The sequence below is a fragment of the Adiantum capillus-veneris genome, chromosome 7 (genome assembly GCF_014529385.1).
Source record: "Adiantum capillus-veneris isolate H3 chromosome 7, ASM1452938v2, whole genome shotgun sequence".
Lineage (NCBI taxonomy): Eukaryota > Viridiplantae > Streptophyta > Polypodiopsida > Polypodiales > Pteridaceae > Adiantum > Adiantum capillus-veneris.
Genome location: NC_140937.1, coordinates 114,221,439 through 114,228,896, shown reverse-complemented (window position 1 = coordinate 114,228,896; position 7,458 = coordinate 114,221,439). Strand labels below are relative to the sequence as shown.

Genomic DNA, 7,458 nt, shown 5'->3' with positions numbered 1-7,458 from the left:
AGCCTTTTAAGCATAGACATTAAGCTCAAGGCTAGGCCATAGAGTGAACACTCAAGAGAGAGGGAGTTGATCCTCAAGAGTGGATACTCAAGAATGAAGCCTCCTTGCATAAAGGCTTCCTTTTAAGGGCTTCCACCACAATCCCTTCTGCTATGGGTTTAAGCTTGAGCCCTCTAGCTAGCATATACAACTTTGGAACTCCAAGTGAGCTCAAGACTTAATATACAAAGTGAGTGGGAAGTAATGAGTCACATCCGTCGCATATCTCCAGCTTGATGCATAACCGGTGTAGCCTGTGTTAGCCGCTGCTAACATTAGCACATTCTTTAAGTGAAATCACAAAAGAAATACTTATTCTCTTCCCCTCAATGTTTGCTCTTTCTTGGCACTTCTCAGTGTTTTGAAAATTAGCTCTGTGATTGTGCGTCTATCGTTTGGTTGTGACTCGCTGCATTGAGTGGTGTTGCTCGTTGCTCCTCAAGCTACTAGCTAAACCTCGCATAACTCTCTCTCTCTCTCTCTCTCTCTCTCTCTCTCTCTCTCTCTCTCTCTCTCTCTCTCTCTCTCTCTCTCTCTCTCTCTCTCTCTCTCTCTCATGTCACGCTTGCTGTCATGCTTGCTATCTCCTAGGAACAGAGCTTCCATAATCGAGGCCCCGCATAACTCTGTCGGAGGTGGTGATAAATTTTGAGCACTGCTAACGAGATTCAAGCAGAAATAGAAATCACGCCATGCTAAAAATAAGTCCCAAAAAATACTTATATAGTGATAACAATATGAGACCAATAAAATACCATACCAATAATATACATCTATGATAATGGCTCATTTCATTGGTAGACACAAATACCTCTATCTATGAGGTCATTGGTGAAACTATTTATGTAAGGTATATATATATATATATATATATATAGGCAAAAGAATAAACTCATATGCAAAAGTTGGAGCAAAAATTTGGCGTAAACTTAATTTGGGGAAAATTACCAAAATACCTTTCTAATTTGTGGAAACTCCCAAAATAGCCCTCAAATTTCAAAAATTCCCAAATTAACCTTGTAACTGTTATGGTTCCATTGTTCACAATTCCCTAATCTTTATCCTTTCTTGACAATTGAGATCCGTTTTTTTAGTGTTTAGCATGTAATTTGTCACAAATCACTTCCCAATAAAGGCAATTATGTCTAAAAATAATGAGGCAATTCATCTCCAAAGCCTACATAGCCATGTATCTTGTATAGATAGACAAATAGTCTTCTTATGAAAAGCTACAAAAAGAATCATCTTTAGTTTGGAAAATTTCAAGAGCATTTCGGGAATTGATGACAAAATATGTGGGGTAATTTGGGAGATTTTTGAAATTTGATGGGTATTTTGGGAAATTCCACAAATTAGAGGGGTATTTTGTTTAGTAATTTTCCCTTTAATTTAACTAATGATTGCGGGCAGGGCACGTCGGGCATCATGCCCGCACGGCGAGCGCACTAAGCTGATCATCGTCGAGTGGACTGTTGGTGGCTAAAGGGAGGCCTGCTCAACACCTCCACTTAGCCGGTACGTATTGGGAGCAGCTACTCTGTGACCTTCTCACCCCCTCACTAACTAGCTAATTGAGTATGGCTCTTCTGCGGCATCCCTTCCTGCTCCTGTTGGCCCTCGCGGCCTCCGCCTTCCTTAGCGTCCAGGCCAGCTACTACCCACCGGAGGAGAGCGGCTACTATCCAAAGAAGAAGGAGGAGGAGGACTACACAAAGTCCCCAGCTGTTCTCTACCACAAGAAGCCCTCCCCTTCCCCAGTTGTGCCCTACTACAAGAAGCCCTCCCCAAACCCTATTACTACTACAAGCCCAAGCCCAAGCCCTACTACTACAAGCCCAAACCCAAATCCTCCTACTACAAGCCCAAACCCTACTATTATTCCAAGCCCAAGCCATACTACTACAAGCCGAAGCCAAAGCCAGTCTACTACAAGCCTAAGCCCGACTACTACAAGCCCCCCGTCTACTACAAGTCCAGGCCCTACTACAAGGCCTCTGTCTACTACAAGCCCAAGCCACACTACTACTACAAGCCCAAGCCCTACTACTACTACAAGCCTAAGCCCTACTACAAGCCCAAGCCCATCTACAAGCCGCCCTACTACACCCCTTCTCCTTTCTACAAGTCCCCTCCTCCCCCCACATACTATGACCCCTCCCCAGTCTACAAGTCTCCTCCTGCCCCCACATACTATGACCCCTCCCCAGTCTACAAGTCTCCCCCACCTCCCACCTACTATGAGCCCTCCCCCATCTACAAGTCTCCCCCACCCCCCACCTACTACGAGCCCTCACCCATCTACAAGTCCCCTCCACCACCAACCTATGAGCCTTCTTCAACCTATACCTCCCCCCCTCCCCCTATTGTATACGACCCTCCTTACACTTCACCTTATCCACCTCCCCCATCTTACTAGGAGCACCCCTTATTCACGACATCAATAACATCATCCCAACAAAATGTGGAGGATGTTCTAAATGTAGTTATTCTTTTGAATTAACAGACAAGATCCATTATAGAAATTGATTATCTTCATCCATCATAGAATCTCATCAAATCTTTTCATTCATTTTAATGGTCCATGTGTGGGCTTAAAACCTCAATTCCTCATCAGATTCTTTCCGTTACTCACATATACTTTTCACCAACTATGTTGAATATTTCACAATGGTCCTATGATATCGCTTTGCGGTTGCCTATAATTCGTACCGTTGCACGAATATCAGGGTAGATCAAACTCTTTGAATCTATGTAGATAATTATGTACTTTCATTTCTATAGCTATCTCAAAACTCTTTGGTAATGTTAAAATGACCCGCTTCTTAATAAGGGACCTTAGGAAAAAAAAGCATAAAACATAAACAATATAGGCAGATATTGACCTATCATGATAGCAATAACAAAAACCGCTAGGACATGAATCAAACAAGAGTATATTTTCAATCTCCCATGAAGAACTTAACTCTAGCACATGGATGCCCATGTCTATACTGTTCAAGAAACTATTTGTACAAGGGAAAGATTTTCTTTTCAATAAGAGCTCAATATACAAATAATATGTATGTGAATATGAACACTTGCTCACCTAGCAATATTAAAGAGAAATTGTCAAGAATTGAATAAAAAAATGTTGCATGTTCTTTCTAGCATGAAGGCCTTAGCTCCCTCTTAGCTCTAACATATAACTCTGTTGTCCCATTCTATTGAGCCCTCCTTGTACATCTGCACTCCACCCATCTTACTAATAGACATGTGGTATTGATAATAACAACACCTTAAAACACGACATTGATAATGCCACCCTAAAAAAACGTAATCAAATTTGTCATGATGAAAATGTCTTATAAATATTAACTCTTCCACATTTCTTTTTCCTACAATATGAGACCAACTTGGGGATTCACTATAAGTAAACCCTCTATATCACATACCCCTTACCTTTAAATTTTATTGAATAGAACATACCTTTTCTTATTGAATTTGTAGGTAATCCTTTTAAATGAGTCCCTTTGGCATGTAAAACATGTGTAAATATGGCTTGTAAAATCCTCCTTACATTGAATTCATGTGATAGCATACATATTATAAGTGACCCTCCCAAGTTCGCCTAGGTTTTTGACCAACTTTTAGGATCTAGATAGTCATTTCCTTATTTCTAGTAGATCTTGAAATTTTGAAAATTGCACCAAGTTATGACTGCCAATTAAGTTTGAATAGATTGCTTTGTTTTTTTATAGCAAAAAATAGATCAACAATGTAGAGCAAGCACCAAAAGCCAATAGCTTCTCGTAGAGACATGGCAATGGAGAGTGGAGTGCAAAGAAGAGAGAAGAGGATAAGATTGCACAATTGTACATGAAAAAAAAGAGGGAGTTACTCATTAGATTTTTTGGCCTTATAAAGACTCTTACATCTTGTTCATATGATATGTGGCCGCCCAAGTTGGGCTGACCCCAACAATCGCCCCCTTCAGCCAAACATGACGTACAAGTGTAATCCTTGGAGCTATTGATACATCTAGGTGTAGTGCCTGATACATCATGGTGGTTCTCATAGAGGATGCATCACCAAGGTTAACAAGGGCATTCGTCCTAGGCTCACAAGGTAGTTTTAACCCTAGGTCATAGGGAAGGTCTTACCTACGACATTGTTCATCATCATTGTTGTGGCAATGACTAATCCCTTTACAACATCATCATATTCATACAACAATGAATGCATCAAGTTTTTTTGTCATTGATCATCACATACATCATATCATCATCATCGGACACCATTTTCATAGTTTTCATCATACATCAAAACTTTCATGTGTACAATCTCTTAACATAATCAAAGCCATTATTTTTGGAAAATAAAAGACAATTGTTACATGTTAGCTTGGACGTCACTGATGATGCGATAGGATTTGGCCTCTTTCTAGCTATGCCGCCCCCTTCGCTGAAAATTGGGCTTCTTCCACCACCAATAAATTACTCGAGAACTTGGATGCGGATGTTGTAGAAGGGGAGGACATAGGGTACAAGAAGATGGTGATCAGACGGAGAAGATATATCACAAATTTGAGCTTGAGCTTCTAAATGTCAAAGTTGTAGCAAGTCTCCAGCGATGGGATGTTATGGCAACACAATCACAAGAAGTTTTGAACAAATTCCACAATAATTCCCACACTGTGACTTACCTCAACATCATGAGCTTCTGTGAGGGAGGCATCACATACCTAGCTAGGTACGATTGGGGGCAGGGGACCACTGGCCCCAGTGGGGGGGGCGGTGGTCCCCTGCCCCCAACCGTACCTAGCTATGTATGCGGTGCCCACCGGGGCCGGCGGTCCCCTACCCCCAACCATACCTAGCTAGGTATGCGGTGCCTCTCGAGCAGGAGCTCATGATGTTATGCATTGTATGAAAAACATTGAAAAGACTCCATTTTCCTACATGAAAAAATTTCTAAATCTTCTTGTGAACGAAGCCTTGGCATATTCATAAGATTTGTGTTCTGTACAACAATCCACACACTTGGTGCTCGTTTGGTGGCCCCAAAACTACTCATATAGCGCCCAAAATTCATCACGGTTTGCAACACCACACATAGCCCTCCATAAATCCTCTAGGTCTTGAAGGTTCAAAACTTAAGCTTTTTTTTCAATGATGAGCCATTCATAGCTTTTGGTATGACCTACAACCATGCCCAAAAAAAGGCATCTTTTAACCAAATTATGTTCTCTTGATTCCCCATATATAGCCTTTGAACTTTTTAGTTGTGACATTATCGCTAGAACCTAATCTAAATATCTATCTACTATGTTGTGGATCGGCCATAGATCAATGAATCACATCCCTTTCAAGTACTATCATACTTCATGTAGTGTAGACCTACCCTCCCTATATTTGCACATGAAACCCCATAATTAATGTGATCTTTTTAGATGGTTGAGGCCTACGTACTTAAATGATTGGTTATAAAACTACTTTTTGTGGACACACCTAAATACACAGTGACCCAAATCTCTTTTGCTAATAAGATACTCTTACTTCCCACCACCAGACCAACCATGTTCTCAAATTGAGTGTTTCATCTGTATAAGAAGTATCCCATACAATGTGATTTCAAAGGGGATTCAAAATACCCCTTTCCTTAGGTTCTAAAAGGTGATAATAGAATCCTTTTCAAAAAAAAAAACCAAGTTTTTCCCTTGAATTGAAACGAAAAGCCCCTTTTATATGTGCAATTTTATAGCCGTTTATGTAAAATATACCTTCTTTTGGACACTCATGGGGCACTTACAACTTTGGAGGTGATGATCCCCGAGCTATCCAATAATACAACCTTACTTGCGTTTGTTCTCTTTGTGCTAAACCTCATCTTCAATGTTTCACAATTTCTCACATGATATGCCAATCAATATTAAAGAAAAAAATAGTCCTAGTCTTCTTAGTTAACCATGGACCTACAAGGCAATAGATTTTTGTGTTTACCTAGGTGCATCATCTTGAAAGAAAATTCTACTTATTATAGCCTAGAGTACATGATTAGTTCGATGAAGGTCTTTATCCATGACATCCTCCCTTTAAAAAAACCTTGCCCATTTTACGTTTTGGTATCATATTCAACTTAAATTAGCATTGACCTTTTCCAACTTTGTCTCACTCAACTATAATGTTCTAACTTTAAAGATAACATCTCCTTGATTACACTTGCTTCTTTCTTCATTGATGGCCTCGGTCGCTTATTCTACCTTGTGCATGGTTTCCTGAAGGGCTACTTGGTGAGCTTGCTTCCTTACAATTTTTTTAGTGGTTTTCCTTGCTTCCTCATTGCTTGAGCTTTAGCTTAAACAATTTGTATTCTTCTTGTAGCCAAAATTTTCCCTCTAGTTACTAAAAGAGAATCTTGGCTTGGTTGTTAAGTTTCTATTTGGCCCCATTGGCCTCCACAGATGAGACCAAACAAGTAGCCAAATCATCAAGTTATGTCTCCCTATTGTTGTCAACTATCATTGGTTTCATGAGTTTCTCTTGAATGGAGATTATCTAAGTTTGCAGTAATATGGCATTGTCTCCTTTATCTAGTTCTTTTTCTTTGTGTGCAACCATTGATTGTGCTTTTAGTTCTTTATTTTCTTTTGATATTGCCTCTAATTTCTTTGTATTGCATTCTATTTTTGAGTAGCCGACAGTGCTAGCTCTTCGCTATATTTTCAATGTCCAATGACAAGAGTTCACCCTATTGGTGTGATATGTCACATATCCTTATTCTATCATTGAAACAATTATTACTTATATTTTCTTTGAAATTCTATGGCACAAAAAATGTGAGATGGAATATGTTGGCCTCAAATTCTTTCTAGATATGTTTTGGACAAATAGGCTTGTTCTACCTGAACTCTAATTGTGCATAGGGTAGCATTCACCTTAGGATGGGGCCATGTCCAACAATGAAACATCCTATTCTTCTAGCTTTGACATCAATAGAGCTTCCTTTGACATACTTACCCTCTTTGTTTGATTTTTCTTCCATTTGAGCATCTTTAGTTGCCTTTTTTTTGTATGAACTCCTTTGCTCTACGATCTTCATGCGAACAATTTACTCATCTATGAGTATTATTTTTGTTTTTGCGACTTGATCCTAGATCTTCTAGAATTGTGCTATGGACTAGAGAGTCTTCCATGGACATAGCTTCCTTTGGTTGAGATTTTGGGGGTACTCGGTTCTGAGGTTCAAGGGGTGTTGTCTAAACATTTGTTAGTGAGGTTGTCATTGATCCTAGAGTTGGCCTTGCTTCATTTGGATTTTGACTTCCCTTTTCTTCTTGTAGCTTTTCATTTTAAGCTTCTCTTAGATATTCTTGAGTCTCTACATTGAGGAGAATTTAATTTGTCTCAAACACATCAATGGGAATAGGAATGGGCTCTTTTG

General features: G+C 39.7%; 1 pseudogene; it reads left to right on the top strand.

The window, feature by feature from the left end:
• The first annotated feature begins 1,616 nt into the window (after positions 1-1,616).
• LOC147454459 (uncharacterized) lies at positions 1,617-2,455 on the top strand (annotated as a pseudogene).
• Positions 2,456-7,458: the final 5,003 nt, after the last annotated feature.